Below are 25,321 nucleotides of genomic sequence, written 5' to 3'. Positions count from 1 at the left end.
TCTTGCAAGAATGCTTGGTTTTAATGAAAAAAAATTGCTTACTTTGTTTAAAATTTCCTGGACAAATATAATCCTTTCCTGCCTTGATCTAATTAAAAGCACTTTTAAAAACATAATCTGGTAGTTCAATATATCAAAAATAAAAACAAAACAACGTTGACTTTTCACAGAACTGTAAAATACTTTCCCTACAAGATACCCTGACATTGGTTTATATAAGTGTACTCAATAAGTCCTAGCACACAGAATTCAGTGTCTGTAGAGATGTGACTTGCAAAAATACTACTCTGTTGAGCACTTAAAAGATGGCTTTGTACTTAAGGTTAACTGGGGAAATAATGTGACATTTACAGGGGTAATGCTGGACTGTATCTCAGTTGTGTTTGTCTTATCTTTTTTTTCTGTTACAACCAGGTATTTTCATGACATTTTTATTTAAAGAAGAAAAACACAAGAAGAAAGTTGCGTTTGCACTTTATGCTAATTGCCACATTATCCTTTAGGAGGAAAACAATGGCAAGCAATTATGAGAGAATTTACTCCACAGACTTCACACAAATCATGGAAGTTAAAATTTGGGTCTTCAAGGAAGGGACTCTGAGTAGAGGGAATTAAAACCATTGTAACCTTCTAAAGCTGACTGCTTTTCTTTCAATCCAGAATTAATGTAAAGAAGTTCACTTGGCAAACCAGACTAAGCCCATTACTGACCGCACGCTCACTGTAGTGTAGGCATTTAAACAGAGGAAAACATCAACATTTTTATTAATTATGCTAGGGAAAGACTTGTGAGCAGCTAGAAAAAGAGGACAGAGGAAGAATAGATCCAACCTGTGTAAATCAAACTCTCTTGGGGTGGGCAGAGTCCTGCTGTTTTTAAACTGAGGATCTTTCCCTCACCAGCAGTCTGAAATTCCAGTAGCATTCAAGAGGTCAAAAGGAGTTACCCTTCCACTGACTTTGTGCAGGGCTTAAGCCTTATAACACTTTTTACAGTGAATCCTTTTCTCATGGTTAAGGAAATATGGAAGCAGTCTGAGAATATGCAAAATTGTGTCTAATGCTTTAAAGAGAATAGTTGTTGATGATGACTTTCTTGCTGAAAACTGTGGTACAGTTGTTTATGGACTGACCACTGATGTCAGTCAAACGTGTTGAATATCATCCACTTCCCAGAGAATAAACGGATCAATTTGCTCTCGTTTGCAAAATGGAAAATCACCGTGCTTGTGTTAAATGCACAGGAAAAACAATAAAGTTGGAAGAAGCAAAATTCCTTTAAGCTTCTTGTCCAAAAGACATGGACAAGAAGTAGCATAGCCAAATAGTTGGAAGTCCAGCTCTAGAACTGTTGCATGCCTGCTTTATTTCTGATCAGTCCTGCAGTGTCCTTCTCACTTTCCCCCATCTACATAAACACTGCCAGCCAGATTCTCCTCTGCATTGCTTCAGTTTTCTACCAACAGGATTTTGAAGATAAACCTGCAGTAATGTAGTGAGTAATCAGCCCCAGAACCAGCAATAAGCCCTCAAACTGCACAGCACCATGTGAGTGTGAGTAGCATTGCCTTTCCTTATGCCCGGTTTTGCCATTAGTTTACAACATTTCTGTACTGTTCAGTCTTCATCTCTTTGGAGATGGTGTGCTTTGTGGGAAAACCAGTTGTGAGGCAAAGCATCCTTCTGAAGACTAAATGAATTTTTGAACTCTTATTTCTGTGCAACTTTGCCAGTAACTTGGTTGCAGGGGTTCCTACAGGGACCTAATTACTGTTTTCTGTAAGTTGAGTAACTTTCTGGTTAACTTAGCAAAGTCATGACTACATCCACCTGTCAGGGATCCTCATTAGTGGCATTTTTTTGGTTCTTCTAAATCTGATCTTTAGTACAGCTAGATATTTATGATCACGTGGTTTCAATGGAGAGATGGTACCACAGAAAAAGATTTATGGCAGATTTATTATCTATTTGCCAATGGCACCCTTACCAAGTAAGAGTGTAGAGTTCTCATAACAGGAATTCAGCTGTCATCCATTTTTGGAGAGAAAAACTGCAAACCTTTGCAATCTTTTTAATCCTCAGTAAAGAGAAATCTGGAGAGAAAATATTGGTTAGCTGAGAGTCTTTTTCTCAAAATATCTTCTCTTCTTCCCTTAGGAAAAAAGTACAGTCTAATTATCCAAGCAGTGGGTGAGAAACGTTGATAGAAAATGTTAAATTTTGCCATTTCATATGTTTTTTTGCTGTTCTTATTCCATAGGATTGGTTTCTTTTACAGAATGCTGTGTGGCCATTTAGAAACAGCTCAGGACAATCTGAGAAGAGTTTTAGTGACACTAACTCCATCCCAAAATAATTGCAAGACAGACTGAGGTCTATTTTTGAACACTAAATTAACAAAATGCCTCAAAGGGTGTTGTCTATTTCTGGTTACTCATTCCTTCTGCACACAGTAAATGCAAGGAAAAAATTTAAAAAGAGATGCTCACATAAAACATGAATTCTGCTAAACCATTTGGTTTATATCTCTGAGAACCTCCTGTACTAAAAAGGAGAGTGGCTAGTTCTGTCATTATTACTTCAATACTATATAGTAGGATAAATAAAATGTCCCTGCTTCCCACTCCTTTACACACTTTGTGTGCAGCTGAGTGACATGTAGTTGTACTTCAAAATCAACTTGCACTTCCCAGCACCATTAAACTTAAGTGAACAGAAGTTGCTATCTTGAATACTCTTCAGAATAAGAAGGCCTGTAAAATGTATTTTTTGCCATCTTGGGACACTTTTCAGACTACAGTTGTTTATGTGAGTCTTTGCAAACCAAGCAACAAAACATTTTCTTTGATAAAGTAATAATTTAAGCACCACTGGAAGTCAACTAAAGGATTCTTTGTGGCGTTATTGGTCTTGGATTCAACCTCTAATGGTCTGTGCCAGGCATTTCAATGAAACATTTATGTTGAGCAGTATAACAAATCTCACATTGCTCCCAACCTTACTCTCCATGTTGAAAGCCATAGCAGATCAAAACTTTAAAAGAATCCCTCTTCTGGCTTGTTTTTGCAGCTCCCCATTTTGCCTGACTTACCATTATTGAACATTTCTCTCCGGTCTCCATTCACATTGATCTGGACAGCTGCTGAAGGAGTGACAGACAAGTTTGGAACAGCAGATCACACAAGCAAGAAGAAGGAGCAAATCAGCATGAAAGTTTCCAGAGGCCAGCACTGGTGAGGAACAGGCTGGTAAAGCTGAGCACAGAAAAGAAGGCAGGTGTGCAGTGGATGTTAGTTTCCTCTACAGCATTTCTGGGTAGTGATTAATGAGGCCTTGGATAGGGAATGTAAAATTGAAATTTTAATATATCAACAGTTAAAATAACAAACATCTGAAAAGAAAGTGTGGAGTGAGAGGTTTGTCAGGGTTCTCACTACCTACAGTTATTGTGAATTTGAATCCAAGGGGCCTGTCCCACCCACAGGCTCCAGTCTCTCTCAAGGCCACTCTTCCTCACAGTGCAACCTACCTGGTTCAGTACAAACGAGATACAAGAACAGTGCCTAGGAATAACAATTTTTTTCAATATTGCAGTCTTTCCCTTCACAAAATCATGAAGTGCCACAGAATTCCTGTTGAAAGAAGCAAAGTAAAGCAGTACCATGTGCTCTCTTTATATGTCCTTTGTCTGGTAAAGAGATGATCTCTATCAAAAAAATGAGAAGTGAAAGGAAGTGACTAAGATTTGGTGTGAAGGAACATCAGCTTGTTCCCTAAGAATTAAATAGTGTTATATCTTGTCAGACCTGTAAAACATGCCATCAATTATCTTTTCAGCCTATTGCATAGAGGAAAGCCTTCATTTTAAATCGGAACAAAGAACAATAGGAATCAAGAAAAGTTGATTTATTGTGTAAATAGTGCTTTAAAATTCAAGAACATCATAGAGTAATATTTCACAGAAGGTACTTAATACTTCTAACCAATTTATGCATTTTGAACATCTTGTTGCTGTTTGAATATGCAATGTGTATAATAATTTGCAAAAAAAAAATATTACTTATAAAGTATTCTCTACCTACTTGAAAGTTTTTATATGAAAATTTGCTGGATATTTTTTTTCAGTAATTGCCTGGTATTTAGAACAGTGTGATGTTGCAGGTAAAAATGCAGAGAGTTTATGGACAATCCTTAACTTTTTTTTTTTTTTTTTTTTTTTTTTTTTTTTTTTTTTTTTCTTTAAGAAACATTTAAGCTTTAAAAGACTATTTATAGAGCACTGGACTTTAATAAAACTGGAGCATGAGCTATTCTGAAATATACTTTCACATGCTATTTTTAACCCTGATTGATATAAAGGGATGTCACAGGAAATATCACCAAAATGAAGAATTAAAACTTTGGTTTCAAAAGTAATACATGAATTTTATCTTAATATGTTCCAATGACAAATTTTCTGCATTGGCAGTTGCGTGTTCAAGACCTGATGATGCAAATGATTCCGTATCAAAGTCTCTGAGTCAGCTAGATCACAGTTCGACAACTAAGTCAACCAACCTCCACAGAGACTCAGAGAAACTCTGACCAATTCTCCCTCCAAACCAGGACCTTCAGCAGCTCCAAATGGCGGGGGATGAAAGCATCTGTGCACTTTGTATGACCAGCCTCTGGCACTGTTAGGTTGACCCTGGCTGGCAGTGAAGCACCTGCTCAGCCAGGCACCCTTTCACACCCCGTCATGTATTGAGGAGAGACTGGATTTTATGACCTGCTGTTTTCTGTCATCCTCAGTAAAGCCAAACCCTTGGCTGGAGCTTTGGTGGAGCTGGATGTTGAAGTTGTTCAACCTTTGTCCAGAGCACTGTGGAAATTCATGAGTTCCTCCTTTCATAAAAGGAATTAACAGAGACATTCAGTTGTTACCTGCCTTTGCTGAGACTCTAACATTCTTCTTTGGTCTGAAAACAAGTCCTTCTCATTTAATAATTTCTGTGCTTGGGCTTGTAATTTAAGCAGTCAGTTTCTATTCTGAGAAAGATGTTCAGTGAAATGTCTAAAATCAGTATTGCATATAAAATTAACTTTGCCCATCTCTGCCAACCTCTAGGCAGAGAGGTTGAATAGAATTCACTAGGCCACTGTGTAACAGAAAGAAAATTATTCTACCTCCTTTTGACACTATAGGAGGAGTTCTAATATCTAATAATTTGTGGATGAGGTAGATGTCTCTACTGCTGGTCATGAGTCCCTGCAAGCATTTTATTTAACCTATCTCTTGGTAATTATCTAAAATTTTATTTAACGGCATATAAGAACCTATCAAATCTAAATGTTCTAAGCTGTTAAGATATTTTCTCTTTACCTTATCCCAAACCACTTATTTCTCACCCAAACTATGCTACTCAATGTTGAATAAATGACTTTGGGTCATTGACAATGCTGAGTCATGATTCATTGATCCATGGAGACATTGATCACTTTCTGAAGCAAGATACACTCTTCCTGTAACATCTTGTTTTTGTTGCAAAGTCTTTCATTTATGTACTGATCAAAAGCAACTTTTCTTTCCTTGTCAGAGCAGAGAATCTGCTTCAGAGATTATCTGTTTCTTACTTTATTTCTAGGGTTCTTTCCTGTTATCTACAATAGCCATTCCCATCTACACCATCAACTCCATAACAAAATCACATACGTCAATCTGTGGAAGATTCAAGTTCACATTGGCACTTAGGGTGAAATTTTCCCTTTCTCTTTTCTTTACATGACAAAAACCTCAAAGAAAAAGAGGTTACTAAGAGCTACTAAGTTATAGTAGCTACAGTATGTAGCATGCAGGTGTTAGCATATAAAAAGTTTGAGCAACATTTGATTTAAAATTGTTTTTGTGACAGATTATAAAGTGGAGCGATATTGGTCTAACAGGTTTGTTCTTTTATGGATCAAGTCAAATGATACACAGAACTTTTTTTTTTCTTTTTAGCTAAATGTATCTACTTATGTAACACCCAGACTATTGCATTGGGAATACTAATGATAATAAGCAGATAGCACTCTATCCAAATCAAATGGACTTCGAGATGACTCATTTTCTTTTAGAATAACAAATGGACTTGTCAAGAATAAGAAGAAATAGCCATAATAATGAAACACCTGCTATTTCTTTTTCACAGATGTAGCTGCATATGGGTAGAGATACTTAAATATAAAGTAGTTGAAATATTATATGGAAAATTAATCATTCTGTGGTTTCAAAAAACGAAACAGAACTAATAAAAGAAATAAGGAGGCACTTAAATCTGTACCCACTAGCACAGTTCCAATGAATCTTATTCCATTAGTACCCATGTTACTCTTTTCCTAAGGATTTTTATAAAATGCTTTCCTTAAGCTTCAAGTTGTCACAGCGGTTCACAAATCATTAACACTGCTTGCTCAGTTTCACTACACTTTACAACAGTGTCAGATATCTGTTTAATTCCAAAGAACACATTCTCTGTGATTCTAACTTAAAAGATGGCTTCCCTCATCTTTTCACATTTCAATATTAAAATTTTTGCTTCTCTTTTGAGCCTAGCACCATTACAGTCTGGATAAACAATGATGACATTTATGGATTCTTCAGTTCCCTACAGGAATATATGGGTTCTATTTAGTTCATAATGAAGCAGTAATTTACATATATATCAGCATTCTGGAGATGGAATTATGATTCATTTAAAAGCCAAAAGTTTAGAGCTTCTGATTTTAGCTTTCTTTTCTGTCATCCTATGGTATGTGGCTCCTGAAACTTTTACATCTGAAGGCAAAAATTCTGATTCTCCCAAATCAAGTGGAATTTTATAACTTAAATGAGATTTCATCATCTATCCCATTTGCCACTCATAAAAAGATGTGTAAATACTTCTTCCTAGCAGACATTTGTTTTTATTTTTTCATAGGTGAATACACAGTACATAGGAGAAGATGCTCCAGTGACTTCTGCTTTTCCTAGGGTAAGTTAATGAAATAATTCCAAAATAATCCTTCTTAGAGACTAGAAAAACATGGTACTCTTTCATAAAACTTCTAACTTTTTTAAAAAAAGGCTTTTATAATTTTTATTATTACTAATCCTGATGGATTGCAGAGATATATTATTATAAAATAGGATTTAATGTAATATATCTTAATTAATAAATATTTAGCTATAAGGTATATTTCACACATAATTTGGCAAGTATCACTTCTATATCATATCAAAATTATAATTTATCCATTCTCTGCTCCTAAGGGATGTGGCTACTATAACATCCAGAGAAGAGTGAGTGATATATTCTTTCAAGAGTATAAAAACCAAAGAACCAAGTAGCAAGAGGGAAAGGGGTAAACTGAAAGTTATCTAAATTGTAAGGAGAGAAACTCTCAACATCAGAATTCAATGGGAATGTGGTAGATCAGTCTAGATGTGTTTACAAATCTTTTTAAGGAATTCTTCAGTCAATTTCCTAGTCCTAATCCCTTACTTTTTATAGTCCATGGCAAGTGGATCTAAGAGAGAGTGGAAATCTGTGTGTATTTGCTTTCTGGGCAGCTTTTGTCTCTGCTTCCTTTTCTCAGCTCCTGTGCTCTTCCATACCATCCCCCATGAGACTGAAGTGGCGGCAGATGCTGCTGCAAGGGTGAGAGCAGTGTAGTGAAAGAATGCTGTCCATTTATAGGAATTCCCATGGATTGACTGATGTGATTCCCCAGGTGTTTACCACCCACTGAGTCTATTGTTGGAGGCACAAGGTTATTTACTGTCAGCATTTTCTGCTGATTTCTTTTTTTGTGTGTCACAGAAAATTACTGTGTTGCTTTCAGAGCTGTCTGAGAGATATTACTCTTTTCCCTCTATGTATGTTGTTTCCTATAGATTTTATTATATAAAGGGTCTCATTTGTGCTTGAAAACAAGGTCTGTCTGCAAAAGTGTTTGTGATGACTGGGATGAAGAGTGTGAATGAGTGGAAAAACATAGAAGACACGTGTTTGTGGCTTAAAATTTGAGTGCACTGACTTCCTTGAGTGAGTGTATGGCCCAATAAAGTGCAGGCAGCTGAAGTCCTGCTACTGAGTGCTATGTATCCCTTGTGCTTCTCTGTCTGCAAATTGGCTTCTCAAAAATCTACTTTGGAGCAGATGATGAAGTGTGGCTAAACATGGTTATAGACATTGATATCTCACTTTATTCAGATAAATAAGGGTCCCAGAGATTTGAGGAAGCCTTGGGGCTCTTGCACTGCTGTTTATTTCTCTTGGTATTGGTCCACAGTGTAGTTAACTCAATCAGAAGTATTATTTACTCCTCCAAATTACTTTACAAACACTAAACCCCACTCAGGCCTGTAATAATACAGTAGTAAATCATTTGCAACATGACTCAGAGCTCTTCTATGTCTGTGGAATTTGCCTCATTAACTTCAATGGACTTCGATAGTGCATGCGAAGAAATTTTTAGGTTAAGAGCACAACAATAGCAAAGCTAAAGCCTGGCTTAACTGGATGTATTGATATAATTCTACTGAATTATTTTACCTGCGATGTTTCACCTGCAGTTCATAGTGGCAGAGTGCTAACTGAAATTAAAAAAGCAAAAGTACGCCAGCTTGCTTAGCAGAAGTGTTTGGTTGTGTGCTGCAACTCTTCCTCCTTTGAATAAATTGAGAACCAAGTGGAAGGTTCAGCTGTAAATAAATATTATCATTGTAATATAAGAACAACTACCTTTTGTACATTCTTTAAGCACAGAATGGCTCCAAAAAACTCACATGAAAAAACTAAATGTTACAAAGCTTTAAAGTTAAAGAATCCAGCTTCAGCTACTGTTTCTAGACTGTCTCCTTTTAAGACAAAGATATGGTTGGCAGCATCAGTTTTATGTTTATCAGTGTGAAGAGGCTGATCTTCACTGGAAGGTTTATTTAGCTCCTGCCATGAGGTCCATATGCAGCAGTGAAAACTGCTACTGCAACCTTGTGATGGAGGCCTCTACTTAAACTCATTGCACTGGTGAAGATGAGACAAGATCTTTATCTCCATAGTTATGGCTGGTGATGTTTGCTTAGAATATAAGTAATGGAAAATTTCTTCATCCCTTTTCCATTCCAAATAATGTCTTTATCTTTCAAGGTCTGTTCATATAAGGTAGATCAGACACCATTTTCATTGTGAGAATAGTAAAGTTTTTTAACAGAATATATCTGAGGTATTGCCCAGCTGCAGTACTTGATGTGTAGCAGTTAGAACAAATAAAACAAAATAAAAATCCACAGAATAAAGCCTCTAAAAATTATATCCAGATGAAGCTTCTGCTGGAATCACAATGACAACCTTTAGGGAGGACAAGACGACCCCCAAACCTAATCAGTTTCCTTGCTTGCATCTCAGAAGTGCTCCTTCATGGCTTTTATTCAATGGAGAACATAATTCTCCTTGTTTATGTTCTCAAAGGTCATCTGCCCTTGATAGAGTTATTTCAGCTTTATACCTGTACAAGAACAATGTCAAGTCCAGTGAACCAATGTTTGCTCAATTAGAGCCAAGGAAATCTCTATGCAGTCACAAATCAAATACCCAAGTCCTTCCTGGCTCTGCTAATGGTTATATAGTGCTGCTCACACACAGATAAATCCTGGAGATGCCAGGCAGGAGTTACTCGTTCATGACAGTATGTATACATATAAATACGCAAATCTATATCTCTGAATATATGCATATTGAGGTACTTATATGCATGTCTGTATGTGAAAATGCACATCTGTACATGACACTTTCTTTTACAAGACATTTTTTTCAAGTATTCTCACATACAAGAACCATTTCAAAGAAAACAGTAATGTAAGGCAGGCCTGGACACCACTGTGCCATTTTCCTTTTTGGTGTCTAAATGCATAGGAAAGTAAACTACCGATATCTGCGATTTCACATGCAAATAGCTCTGCAAGGTTGGTTGCCTGGTCTGCAGGTGTAATAGGCAAATTGGTAAAGCAATACAGTTGTTCAATTAATTGGCTGCCATGCAGTCCCAGCAATCATATGTGCCAAGTGGTGATGATAGAAACCAAGTCAGACCACAAATCTGTGCACACAAGTTTGTAATTGCACAGATATCTCTGAAGAAACTGCTACTCCTTTCACTTTAATTTCTCAAAAAGAATATAATTGTAAAAAATGAGCAACGCATTGGGGTTTTGTTTATTCATTCAAATTTAAAAAAGATGCCATTCTGTTTGACTTGCAACTTAGCCTTAAAAATACTTTTCTGATAACATATCAAAAACTAGTTCCTGGAGAAGTATATCCAAGTGTGTAGTGGGTCACAATAGAGTTTTTAAACTCTGGTTTTAGTGTATAGAAGATCAGAAAATCCAACTATTACTCTGACTGGCTGCACTAGCCTCATCTTTAGCTTCTTTTAGCATGTTTGCTCTCTAGCAGCTGCTTATTATGGCTGGGTTTTTTTCTTCAAAACATTAATAACATTACATACAAACCTCCCAAAACACATCTCAAAATGTCAAGTCCCAGAAGAGGATCTCATAAAACTGCAGTGTCCTGTTACAGTCAGAATGATAGCCATTAGTTCAGCTCTGAATATCAGGAGACATTTAGCCAAGTACACTCACTGGCTGTGAGTCTGGTTTGACATAGGCCCATTTTTCTACAGATTGACAGTTAAAAACTATGTTCTTTACAGTCTGTAAACTGTGATTTCATACCCAGCAGTGATTTGAAAAACTACTGCTAATGCAGATTTATAATAATGAGCTCTTTGAGTGAATACCCCCATTAGCTGCCCTGTTTTCAAGACTTCTAACAATATTAAAAGTTCCCTTTTTTATTATTATATTTTATTAACACTATTTTTATCCCTTTGCATTTTTGTCATTACTGTTTTGAACAGGAAACCTCATAATTATCCTGGCTACTCAGTCCCTTCTACTTCTAATGATTTCTTAATCCATCATTATAGTGTGATCACACTAATGATTGTTTCTCATACCTCTGTGGTGTAATTAATGTAATATTGCAGGATGAAAAAGATCATTTTCAAAAAGCCTCTTAACTTTTATATGTTCATTTGCAGCTATTGAATAATGTGCTTATACTCTGAAACACAGGAGCTGCCATAAGAGAGCACTGTAGTGGTTCATCTACTGTGATATCCCATCTCAGAGCACAGCCAATCACATATATTCCAAAAGAAAATATAATTTCCCCATTGGCTGTAATAGTAAAAATAACTGAATAGCACTGCCTTACCCATGGGGGAAGTTTGTTGCAATTGCATTTAACTGTTGTAGCATATCATCCACATCATTCACTCCCAGTACAAAGCCCTGCTAAATTCAGTGATGTTTGGGGCACTTTAGAGATCCAGGGAGGTGAAGGGGGAAGATTAATACATCTCATTAAAACAATTTTATGCCTCTGCAGTCAGACTGAACATAACATCCAGAGAGCTGCCTCAACTCGCACTCTTCTGTCTTTGCTTTGAATTATTCCGATTTTACATGGTGTCATCCCTAGTCTCTGACCTGCCCAAGTGCTCCACTTCCTAATAGAAATATGGACTGTCTATATTCCATGATGTTCTGCACATCTCTCCCTAAATTCCCCAGTTATGCAGTGATCTCTGCACTGTATTTTGTTTCCTAGCCTGGTCTATCTCTGTGGATGATGCAGGGTACATAATGACAAGATTTACCTTGCTCTGACTTCCCAGGTGTTTGTGGTAGATTTTAAATGCCAATCTGTTAATTGGAATGGGAATGGAGAAGCAGAGCAGATAAAGTCAGTGAAGTGTGGTTGTGTCTCCAACCTTGCATCTCCATGGAATATTGAAGCCTTATCTACAGGAGTTAGGAAATTCTCCTTTTGGAGATGCTTCACAGTATATAGCTCTGTATGGCATAAACTTCACTTAAGTTTGAAAAGTGTTTTTCTGACAGTTCATTGAATAATATTCATCTAGAATATATATACCTTGACAGGATTCCTTCCAGGCTGTCAAGAATAAGCTATGGACCTGGTCAGCTCAGAGAGTAAAGAACTGAATGGATTTCAGACTCTCAAGGTTTAATACTGTTACTTTCTTAAGTGAGGACAGACTTTCACAATCCCTTCCCATTACAAATCTTCTAAATGCCTAGAAAATTTTCCTTCAAGTTCGCAGCTGAATTACTACAGAACTCCTAATTTTTCTGTTGATATTAATGTGGCTCTAATTTTGTGGCAGCTGGTGGGAGATTTAAGCCATTTCAGTATCATTTTAAACCTAAAGTGTGTCTGTAGAGTGACATTTGCCAAATAAGTGCCATATAACCAGCACATAACCAGAGTTTTATTAAAACCATTCCTAACCTCTCACCATCTGTTTGGAAGGAAGACAAAATTCATTGAGCAAAGTGACCCAATCAAACAAACTGATGTGCATAATGTTACAGTGAAAACAAAGCAAAGACAGAATGACAAATTCTGTATTGTATTCTTTTCCTCTGTTTTTGTGGGAACTCCACCTTTGATTTTAGAATTTTGGGATATGGATTCAAAGGTGGAGGCAAGGTATTCAGATCAAAATGCCAGCCCAGAGAATGCTTGCTTTCGTTATTCATTTGGGGCTGACTTAGCACAGCTCTGCCCTGAGAAAGAGAAGGGTCAATTCTCAGGAGGCAGTCAGATCTCTTTGCTACTGCCTTATTAGACAGGGTGCCTTTTCCATCATATGTGTCATTTTGTCTGTTTAGTCAAGGCTGTAAAACAAGTTCCCAGTCAGCTTTAAAATCCTTGTAATTAAGATAATATTTTTGCAAATACTCTTCGTTCCCTAGTCAAATATTCAGAAATCTTTCCAACTAGCAAAGGCCTCCTGGTCTACTGGAAATGACTCACCAAGGCAGTCTATTCTTGCTGGTTTCCTAAGTAAACTTTGGAGTGTAGGCTCTTAGAATTAGCTCCAGTAAATTTCCATAGAAATTTCTGTGAGTGGAGAGAAATCCTAGAAAACAAAAAGGCTATTCAGCTTTCTCTTTCCTCTATCAGACTCCTTTGCAGTGATATTTTGCTCACAAATTGTAGCTTTCCTCTGAGACTTGAGCCAGCTTTGTTTCCATCTAACAACCTGACTTGTAATAAATTCCAGAATTTCAGAGAAAGTTGTGCAGGGACTTGCTTCATGACATCATTTCTGGATTAAAAGTAGCAAGATGAAAAAAAACCCCAAGATTACTCTTACTGAGTCCTGGGGCCCAAACATCTGTCAGAGTCTTTCATTCAGAAGTTGAGGAAATTATTGCTTTGGTTGCTCATTTAAACTCCATGTGCATGATGACTAGCAAAATGCACCAAAATAAGATTTCAATTATAGTGGCTAGAAAACTGATCAGATGTTAACTGCACATGGAAATGCTTTAGATGTGCCTGAAAACCAAGAGTTTTTACTCTACATCGGGGATCCCTACAGTATTTAGGAAATTTAGCTCAGCATCTGCACATGGGACAGGGAAACATAATCATCCCTTTAGAAATAGAAAAGGCTTAGGGAAGGTAACACATTTTCATGAAGTAATTTACACTGGACATATCTTGCCAGAGTGCTCATTTGAAAACCTCAGGTTGTCTAAGGTAGAATTGGCCTTGGGAATTTGATCAATTCTTCTTTCATCACACTTAATTTCTATAGAAACAAAGGTAGAATTAGTTCTGGTAATCAGCTACCAGCAAGAGAGATCAGGCCTTTGGACTTCTTATTTGGTTTCAGGTTAGGGAAATCCCTTTTTATTTAATATTTGTGACCTTCCTCAGTGAGTCTTGGAAACAAGTGTGAAATAGGCACTCTCTTGTAAGTAAAGCCCAGTATGACCTACTCTTTGTTCCCTCCTGCAAATCCTTGCCAGAGGACAGAGCCAGAGGAAGAGGCCTGCCAAGGGTGCCTAGAGATTCCTTCCTCCTGTAACTGGAGGTAGCTTTTTCTGGATCATCTCCATTTCTGAGAAATGATGGCTTGACAGATGGAAGGACTTCATGACTTCTGCAAACAAGGACAAAAGCAACAGCAGCAATTATCAGGAAGGAGAAAGTGAAATACCTCCAAAGTGATTTTGCTTCTGCTGCTGTAAATGTGAAGCATGATATATGTGGTAATTTGTGCTTTGTTTTCCCAGCTATTTCATTATACATTTACTTTTTCAGACATACACAGTAGCCAAGCACTCTGGAATGTTTAAAACAAGAAGTGATGCACTCTCCTTCCCCAGTTCACTCAGCTGAAAAGACCAAATTCCTTGTCTGTGTAAGGGAAAAATGATAGATATGATGGATTGCACACAATTCAAGATGTGAACAGTGAAGCAAAACACCTGCTCAGAAATATATCTCTGGGTTGAATTCCTGCAGAAATTAGCTATGTTTCAGGGGTGGAGAGGTATTCACATGCATTTACTGCATTTGAAGTTGGCAAAAAAACATTTTCTATTTCTTTAACATGTGAATTGCAGAAATGGATTTTCTAAATGAAAGATTTCCACCACTAAATCCTTTTAAGTGTGTTCTAGTTCCCACAAGACAGCTTGGAAATTGCTCCGAAGCAACAGACACTTATTTCAATGTGTAATATTCAGTGAACCTTTCAAAATATCCTTAATAATAAAACCCCCAAGTGTGGACATCAGACTAATATAGGTGATTTATTGATTACATTTTCTCTGAAATATGAACTGGACTGGTTAAATCAGTGCCCCTGCAAACCTGAGAAATGCAAAGTATAGAGGGACAATTATAGAATATGAAGAGAAACACCTGCCTCAGCAAATTATAGGTGTTTGAATCCTCTTTTGTAAGCAACTGGCAGAAGTAATGATTTAAATCCCTGGCCTATGTGTGCTTCTGCTGCACAAGAGGAGAATAGACACAATTTTGGTGGTGAGAAAGAAGTCCACCTAATCAAGAGTGGTAATTCATCTAAGCAATACATCTGCCTAACACACCTGTGATCATGACTTGTCTCTACAGCTTTTAGTAGGGTTACTGGAGGTAAATATTAGCCTGTGGGATGTGGGCTAGCCTCATGACTTTGCCTCTTTTTTTTATCCAAAAACAGTTAATAAAATCAAGATGGTTTATTGGCTCTGAGGTTGATCTTGGAAAAGAGGTGTGGTATAAGTTCAATTCAATTCACACAGCAATGAGAGGGTGTCTACATTTGTCTGAATACTGTCAAATTGTTTTTTCTGGAAAATTTTGAACACTAAAATACAGTGGACAGACTATTGAGTTTAGAGAAGATAATGCACTTAGTGCCTTTGAGTTTAAAGTTGAATCATAGAGTGGGCTTTTATTTTGCCATTGATTAGAGATTTGGAAAGGAATGAAAATGAAATCAGTGGATCTGTGAAGAAGTTTTTAGTAACTAAAGAAAATGGGGAAAAGTTTGAATTTAATGAGAGACACAGCATTAATTAGGTTTTTAAATAAAGGTCCTGTGGTGTAACTGCCCAGCTATGATTATAACCAAACAAAAAAGAAGACTGTAATGTGCAGTTCTCCCCTTTATGCTTGCAAGAAATTAACACAAGCCCTCCAAAACAGCCCTCTAGAAAGATGACAGAAGCCAGTGTTTGCTTGTTCCTATTTTGTGAGATGGTTTATTGAAGGTGATCAAGGCTCTGTGCAGAACTTGTTTTAGGACAGTTTGAACATGCTGGATGTTTTACCTGTTCAGAAGCCTAGATGATCAACTACCTTGAACATGTCCTTAAGCCATGCACACCAAAGTTCTAAACTTGACCTTCATGCTCAGTTTTTGGGCACCTGATGAGTCTTTCTGGGCTCCTGTCCCCTCATCTACACTATTTAATACATTTCAAAATGATCTTTTTGGGATTAGGCAGGCAATGTGTGCTTATGCAGTTTTCTCTTTCAGTGCTACAATTTAATATTTTGAGCCTAAAGTACAAATACACAAGTATATAACCAACATATCACAACTTCCTTGATACATAAATGAATGTTACACAGCTTCCAAAGACACAGAAAAACTAAATTTATTCTAACACCCTCTGCAAAACAAAACACATTAAATATAATTTCACCTTCTCCATATTTCTTCTATGTGGAATTCTTTTTTTGCCAAATACTGCTGTAGCCATGCAAATTACTATCCTGTGTGCACTCACTGTTATATTTGATGGTGTAGTGACAACTGCGAATAAACTGTATTGTCAGACCTTTCTTGAATATAATGATTCCAAAAAAGTAATCCTAAATAAATTTATAGTTTAACTTTAATTTTGAGGCACTTCCCCATTCAGAAAACAATCAATCTTGTGGCATGGAACCAACTGCCATACAGCCTACCAGAGGAGTAGTAGATTGGCATAAGGAGTCATTTATATCACTTTAACATCAAGAGAATGTGTTTCAATGGGAACAGTGGCCTCAATGTAAAGACCAAGTTTAATCATTGTACACTTAGACCAAGACAGTTCTTGTAACCAGCAGTGTCCAAGACACAAAGTTATATCCACGTGCCTTTATTTAATCAGGTGTCCCATTCACAACCATGAGTAGTGGGAATTAAAGTTACTGTAAAACCAGCAAGAATTTCCCACCATCCTTACTAATTGTGCTGTAGCAGGAGGAAGACAGAGCCTCTCTCAGTATCCAAGTCATAAAGAACCACATTACCAGAAAGTATCCCCTATAAAAATAATGAGCAGGAGACAGCAAGGTTTCTTTTTTTCCCTCTCTAAAGAGATTTTTCCACTCTCCCTTAGGACAGTAACAATCAATACATGATATAATGCGACAAAGATGACTATGTTGACATACAGTGATCGAGTTTAAAAATCTCTGCTGACAGAAGGGAAAGTGCCAGCAGAACTGCCACTCTGGATATGAGGAGATCAGAATTCAGGCTCTTCAGGGATTTAGTAAGGTCCTCAGAGGAAATTCCACTTGTTCTGTTCAGTCTGGAGGAGACTGTGGGGAGAGCTCATCTCAGTTACAACTGGATCATGAGGGGAAGAGAAGGGGCAGACAGTGATCTCTGCTCTGTGGTGACAGTGACAGGACCCAAGGGAACAGGCTGAAGTTGTGTCAGGGGATGGAAAAAATTTCTTCACTCCAAGGGCGGTTTGACACTGGAACAGGCACCCCAGGGAAGGGGTCACAGCACCAAGCCTTGACCACAGAGGTCAAGAAATGTTTAGAAAAATCTCTCAGGCACATGGTGTGACTCTTGGGGTGTCCTGTGCAGGGCCAGGAGTTGGACTTAATGATCCCTGTGGGTCTCTTCCAACTCAGCATATTCTCTGATTGTGCAATGCTGTCTCGTTGATAAGGAGCTGTATGCCTTCTCCAGGTAAAGGATGTTGATCCACAAGGTTGTGGCAGAAGATGTTTTTTGTTATCTTATTTTTCCCAATGTATTTCAACACTTTTTTGCTTAAAAAAACATGTTTATCAAGTGAACTTAATGTTAGCAGCTCCATAAAATAGCTTGCAGACCTTGGTGTTTAGGAAGTGGCAATAATGTGGCAGGCTAGATCAAACCAGAAGAATGTTTTGGATTATTTTTTTAAGGTCTGAATGATGTTTTTTCACAGATCTCCTTGTTATTCATGTTCTACTCAACTCTCAGGTCAAGGCTTGTATAATTTAATTTCATTTTGAATATTTCAGCTTTAATATGTACCTAGAAAGTCCATGAGAGGTGCATTATGTAACTGCTCTTGGAGATAAATGCTCATTTCCATCACTGATATTTTGAAAGCTTGTAAGGTGGTTGCATGTCACACCTGTTTTTTACAGCACAGGGTAATATGTCTTTCTGAAAACAGAATCTTTTGAGTAGCAGCTAATACATATTGCTAGATACTGCTGCCAGTAGAATGCATTGTATGAGTTCGAGGTACCAATAAATACATTAGAAGAAAATAATTAATGATTATTAATAATGGTAACAAGCAACCTAACAAATAGTTATCCTTTAAAATTGCTGGTTTCAGAAAATGTCTGCTAACCATTCATTATTTTTCATTTTGATGGGTGAAATCTCCCCTACCACCCCCTAATATAAGGTATGACTCAGGCCAATCTTTGAAACATTATCTGAGGATAGCAGCATTACACTTCATTGAGCATTTTTTCCTTTATAAAAGGGATTATGAATATTTTACCAAAAAAAGTACTGCAAAGATTCCTTACAGTTCAATGTGGTATTATGCTGTTTTAGAATCAATGCAGAGTGTATACACACACTTATATTAAACTCTGCAAAATATTTAGATTCATGCTGGAGTTACTGTGAAGTAAATAATATTTATCATATTCTTTTATAATCCTGTCCTGTCAGATATTGCTTGAGAGTAGCTTTCTTTGCCCCATTTACTAGATGAGTGTAATAGCTGGAGTCCAGTCACTTTTGGTGCTAGACTTAAATGAGATTCCTAGAGTTATTCACATGTATTAACACATCTGCTGTATCTGAAGAGAGAGATTTATTCTCTAGTTAAAGCCAAACTTTGTTTTTTTTTAAATTGACTTCTCCAGTGGCAGGATGAAGTCCCATGTTCGTGTATATGTGGTAAAGTAGAAGACATTCTTACTCATAAATATTTCCAGACCCCTGCACAATCAATAGGGTGATACAGTGACTAGTAAAAATCTTTCTAAAGCAGCAATTTTTCCTGGATTTTTTTTTTCCTCTTTCACCCATCATGAACACCGAGCTATGATATGTAATCTCTACAAGAACAAAGGTGTTATTAAACCTAGCTAAAATTTGGCAAATTATGCAGGAAAAAATGTTTTATTTTAGGTTTCAGGCTAGTTTAGTTTTCCTAGGGTTTTAAAACAGTTTTTCATTTCATAAAATAGCCAATAAAGTTTTATTATCAAGCTGTATATTTTTATGTTTTCCTCAAAAAAGCCCCCAAAACCCCCAGTGAACTCCCACCCACCCCGTCCCCCCCAACCACTTGTTGTTTGTTTTGGTTTATACATACTTTCATTATAAGGCTAAATGGAAAAGCAGAACTGTGTAAGAATCAGCTTTTCTGCAGGATTTTCAGTCTATAAATGAAACAAAACCTCAACAAAAAGTCCCTTTTAAAAATTTGATTTTTCACCCTCACTCACTCTTTTACTATTGTAGTCCTAAATTAGTTCCTAATTAAACAAGTTCAGAAGATTTTTCTCCAAACAGTGCCCTGCAGGAATGAGAAATGCATTTCAGTAGTGAGAAGAGTTATTTTCATGCTTAACTTTTATCATATCTACTGAAATCTACTTGGCCAAAGTTTAAAGCCATGAAGAAATGCTGGCAGCACTGGAAGAAGGTAATGTGTAATAAAAGATTCATATAATAGAGCTGAACTCAGCAAGCAAAATCATCATACAAAGCATTACAACCAGAAAAACTATACTTAAATCATGTCTCTTTATTAATAATATCTGCCAGAATTTAATACATGGTTAAATGTATCCATTGCCTTTTTTTTTCCCCTTGTAGTGATGATCAAAAAATTAAAAAATGCTCCAAAAATATTTGCAATAATTTTAGGAGGCAGAGTAATGCACATCACTCTTTCATGTATAGTTAACAGAGAATCAGAAGTATTCCAAGATGTTAAATTAATCTGGGAGAGGGGATGTGCAAGTAGCAACTCCAATTCCTGATATAAAGAAAAATTTCTGACCTACTGAGATTCAAGCAGTATGAATAAGAGTCTGCAGAAAATGTGAGATGTGTTTTCCCTTCAATTCAACTTTCCCCCTCTCCAGTAATTTTCTGACACTTACCCTTTGTCTGCTCTTTTGGTTTTTTGAAACAGAATCTGAAAATCAAATTGATGGCATCCTATCTCGGTTCATTCAAGTGCTCTGTGCTCAGCAGTACAGGAAGGAGTGTCTGTGTCCAGCTAAAGAAGTGTTAACTGTCCCCATCCTGTGGTGACTCTGCCTGTACAGTTGGGTTTCTTGTGCATGATGAGATAGTTAATCCTGGGCAAAAGGCTGAGTCCTATTTGGTCAGCACCAGTTCATTTCTTTACTCCCTGAAGTCCTACCAGCATTTTAACTAACAACTCATACAGCTTTCAGAGGCTCTAACTAGTGCCAACTACTTTAACAGAATCTAAAAGAAGAAACTGTTTTTTTCCCCAATGGATATGAACTCACGTGAGGATATTGGAAATACCGAATGGTTATTTAGGTTTTGCATTAAACATAATAAAGGTCCATAGATCCAAGGAGTGTCTTTATCTGGAAAAGATTTTTGGGTCAGATTATTTAAAAAAAAAACATAAAAGAAAAAGAATAAACACAGCATATTGTGAAGTCCTAGAAAGGCTGTTAGAGTAACAGTTGTTCACTGAGACAGTTCAGTGGGAGGACATGAGCTCTGAGATTCAGGAGTGGCACAAATTTTGTCCATGAAATCCTATGGAGTCCTGGGGGAAAAAACAGCTGAACATCTCAAATATTTCTGATCTTACATATCTGAAGGGTTGACTACTTCTGGCTTGAAAGACCTCAATTCCTTCCTCATTGCCTTTCAAAGAGTGTGGCTGGTGCCTTTCTTCATGCTTTTGCTTGCCCCTTCCATCTCTTTGACACCTCATCCCTGAATGACAAGGATCATTCCAGAAACATTGCCAACTGCAATGGTTTGTAATCAATTAACCTCCGAAAGGTCAGAAAATTCAGATGAAGGATAGGTGAAGTTTGCAGCGAGGCACTTTAAACAAAGTCATGACTTTTTCATTCTGAAACATTAGTTAATTTTATATTAATTTGCTTTCATTGCACTTTTTTTTTCCTAAGAGTGAACGTGAGAATTTTAAAATAAAGATTAGAGGAAAAATAAATAAAATGAATGATAGGATTGTCCATCGATTTAGTGCTGTGCACCAGAAGGCAAAGGGAGTTTGATTTGAAAGCAAAAATAAAATGAAAACAAAGGAACAATCTCACAAATGTGGCATATGATTCTGCCTCAGCAATTTTATTTTTTAATTAGGACAAGTTTTAATTACTTTTTTGCAATCTTACAGTGTACACAAGTAAAGCAATTCCTTTTAACATTCAGTTTCCTAGAGACAGAAGGTTAAGGTCTGAACCATATAAAATTATGCCTTACTCTGTACCCTGTTCCTTCACCCTCTAAAACATATTACTGGCTCAGTTCAATTCAATGCCAAATCTCAGCATGGGGCTTCTAGTAGTTTATTTTTTCTGTGACTAAGCTCTCCATCCAGATTACATAAAATCTCACACCTTCTAGGATTTCCACTATCCATAAAGCTCTAGCAAAAGAAAATAATGAAATGCTTCATCCAAATGTCGCAGTACCATATCTGAAAATCTTTAATTTCCTCCTTTGAGAAGAGAAGTAAGCTGCAGAACTTTACTTTGTTTTTTCTTTACAATTGAATCTGCTGGAAGTCCATAGATAAATGAAACCTAAATAGCCTTCATAATTTATGGCACTTGAATTTTCAGTCTATTACACGTGTCCTTCAGCATCCCTACACTTTTTAAAAGCTCCCCTGTTCTTCCTGACTTTTAAGAAGGAAAGTTTCTAACATAAAAACACCCTAAAATACAAGGGCTAGCTAAATAAAAATATCCCACTCCCCTTTTCCCCCCACCAATGGTAACATGAATGTCTTCTCTTTTAAGATGGAGCTTATATAAATGTCATTACAGCCATGAAAGAAATTACAAGAAAATTAAAGCAGTTGAATATGCAGCATCTTTTTGGAATTCTGGTGGGGTAATTCAAGCCTATCTCTGGGAAAAATTTAATCTTTCAGTGAAATGTAGAGACAGGAAACCCTGGTCTGGGGTTGTAACAAGGAAGATGCTGTAAAAGAGAAGGAAAGCCAAATCATGGTGGCAATAAAGGCAGAATTTTGTTTGCACAGATTTTTCCTTCTGTAGGCTGACAGTCTGAGATGACAATGGTTGCTGTAGAAAACTGTTTTATACTAATACAAGCATCTATTTAGCATGAAAGAAAGAAATTCAAGGAAGTTTGGTTAACATGGGCAGAGAAGAACCATGATGTAACAGCAGGAAAAATGCCTTGAGATTAATGTTGATACCCACAGGTGAATAATCAAGACAGTAGGAGGAAAGAGCTGACAAAAAAAGCAAGCCGTATGGGTTGACACTTTGTCATACATTTATAGGCATGTCAATTCCATTAGTCACATGTTCTTTTGAACATGCCAAATGAAAAATGTAATTGAACATTTTGCTTTCAGTTACTTTTGAGTAAGTCCAAAGCCTTTCTCAGTTAGCCCATGGAATTACTGCAGATTTATTCCTGGAGAAATGGGAGCACAATTTGCTTCATTTGTTCACGAAGAGATATACAAGCACCTGTCACCTCTTGCTTTTGCTGGCAACCTCAGCAACGGAGGAAAGTGCTGCCACTGGATAATGGAGAAAGCTTCAGAGTAAACCTGCTTCATTACAAACGACTGGGAAAGCATTCTTCAATTATTCACTAAGACCAAAGGGATAGAACAATTGTGGAAGGCTATTTTTATCCTATAGGAGAAAAGCTGTTTTCTCGGGGAAAACACAAAATTAAATAAAAGCTGAGTACTGACCACATTTCCCCACCTATGTCCTGTAAAAGGCACTGTAAAATTGGGCAGAGGAGTGAACACTGTGCAACCCTGGGCCTGGCCTCCCTTTTGCTAACAGAGTCTTTTTCCAACACTGATTGACAGGAAGGGAGAGCCATTTTCAAATCTGGGAACAGCAGTCACTGATGCTGCTGGGATTCTGGAAGGGTAAAGATCACAAAATTATGGAACGGTTGAGATGGGAAGGACACCTGTTGGTCATTGTGAGCAACCCCCCACTGCTGTGTCATCTAGAGCTGGTGTCCCAGGACCACATCCAGGCATGTTTTAATATCACTAAGGACAGAGGTTCCTCCAGGAAACCTGTGTCAGTGACCAGTCACTTCTAGAGTAAAAATGTGTTTCCTTGTGTGACAAGTGACTCAGGGATTGCACTGGTTGAAGAAATGTTGCACATTGTCAAGGAGAACAAAATTTTCTGGGTGGGAGTTCCAAGAGTTTGGTTTCACTCCATTGCTTTGGAACATTTTTTGGGACACTGAGTATATCCCTTGCACTCTCCATCTTTTTTCTAATTTGGGATATTAATTCTTTTCACTTATCCTTTGTTCATTTTTACTGTTACTGAGATCAGGGCAACAGGTGCCAGGATGTGGATGCACAAGCACAGTGGATCTCTTTGGTTACAGGTACCAAAGCTATAACAAGAATTAACAGACCTTTCCTTTTCATACAGCATGTAGATGTCTCCTGAGCACCCTCTGATCATTAAGACTCACACAAGCTTAGTATCTTCTGTGTTCCTCTAGAAACATTTCAAATAGGAATCTGAAGAGTAATGTATGATGAGGTAATGTGACACAGAGACTAAGAGAAAAAGCTTTCCAATTGGAACTTGGGTAGTAAAAACACAGCACAGATATTCAGGACTTTTTGCTAGTGCGTAAGATTTATTAGGAGTTGGAAGAGAGATGGTATTACCTCTGAAGCTGGGTGAGAATGGGGGAATATAGACCTGGTTCTGCCAAGGACAAAGCTAATTTGCTCTGGTGAGGATGGTCTACGAGAAAGTAACCAGTAGAGAGGGAAAAAAATTGAGGGGAGTCAAAGATAATAAGGAATTATAACTGCCTGGTTTAGGGGACTCTTTTAGAGGTCATTTGCTTCTCCAGTGATTTAGACATTTAGGAGTATATCTTTAATAGGTGCACTCTAGAACCTCTAATTCTCCCTTCCTCATTTATGTAGCTATCCTCTGCTTACCTCCTTTCCTCACCTGTAGTCAAAACACCCAGCTATGACTATGTATGGATTACATATTATTGAGATGCAAATTATTTTTTTAAGGTGGTGTGAAGGGGTTGAAAACAACATGGGTCACTTGTTTTAAAATTTCATTTTAATTAAGTTATTCTTATCTTGAATTCCTATACCATCCAATTACCTGTGCAAATTTTAATGTGGACTGTAAATGTAAGCTTCCTCCTCCTTACTATTATTAAAAACAGTTATTAGTTTCATAAAAGTTAGCACATAATTAGCAAAATGTATCATAGCCCTGCTGGCTCATCAGCTTCTGCATTGGGTTTATTATGGAATTAAAAATAAAATTCTAAGCATTTACCAAATATCGACAAATACTGCTTGTCGGTGATACCCATTTTTGGGAGAAAACATACTGCTACTTTTGAGAACACTTGTAATTAATGTTTTCCTCATTAGCAACAGGATTTGGTAAAACTTGCTACTTTTGATCTTGAGCAGTTCACAGGAGACTCCTAGCATTGTTTCCCAGGGAAATGGAGCTCACATGCTCGCTGTGTCTGTTTAATCTGCTGGAAGGAAAAGAGCATCTATTTGTACCCTGTACGAGCAGGAAACGGCTCTGTCATCTCAAGCGGTTTTAGACACTATGGCATTCACATGCAATGTGTATTGTCCATGCCTGAGCTGCAGAAAAAAAGCTTTGGTTAGAGCCTGGACCTTCAAAGGCTGAGTCCCTGCCACAGGGAAGGTGGGCCATTTGTGGGCTCAGTGGTCTGTCTGGCACTTATCTAACTTATTTTAGATATTTTGGAGGGCTTAAGATATTCCTTCCAGAAGTGGACTGCTGTGCATAATCTATCTTCTCTGAGCTTTGGAGAACGTCATAAAGTGTTTGGAAGACCAAGACTGCGGGAGAACAAGATTGCAAGGCAGTTCTGCCATAGGGCCAGAGCTTTTTATGCCAAAGATGGCCTACGAGACACAAATTCTAGGTCAAATCAATCTTTGGTGGCTCCAGTGTTCAAATATTACTTGTTTCCTTCCAAGTTTACTTTAGCAAAATGAACAAGTGGTCACATTTGCTACTATATTTGTGATTCCTTGTGAGCCTGCAGGCACGCCTGTACCCATTCAGTAGAGAATTTACATTACCTTCTGCTGAGGGACAAAACATCCACAACAGAGACAAAGATCACGCAGACAATAACCAGACAGTATCAAATGTGCATGTTTCATAGCCATGCTTCCACCCAAGGAGTGTTAGTAAACCCATGGTCTTACACTCATGAATTTGAGTCCTAAATACCTCCAAAGAGCTAAGATGAAATGTTCCTGTGAGTCTGAACATGAAAATTAAAGAATCTTTTGTAACACACTCCAAGAATTTGGAATGTTATAGTTCCAGGACTCATTGAACCTCCATTTAATTTCATGACC

Source organism: Vidua macroura, chromosome 7, assembly GCF_024509145.1.
Source record: "Vidua macroura isolate BioBank_ID:100142 chromosome 7, ASM2450914v1, whole genome shotgun sequence".
Taxonomy (NCBI): Eukaryota; Metazoa; Chordata; class Aves; order Passeriformes; family Viduidae; genus Vidua; species Vidua macroura.
The sequence above is the reverse complement of the archived record's forward strand: the minus strand, read 5'-3'. Positions refer to the sequence as shown.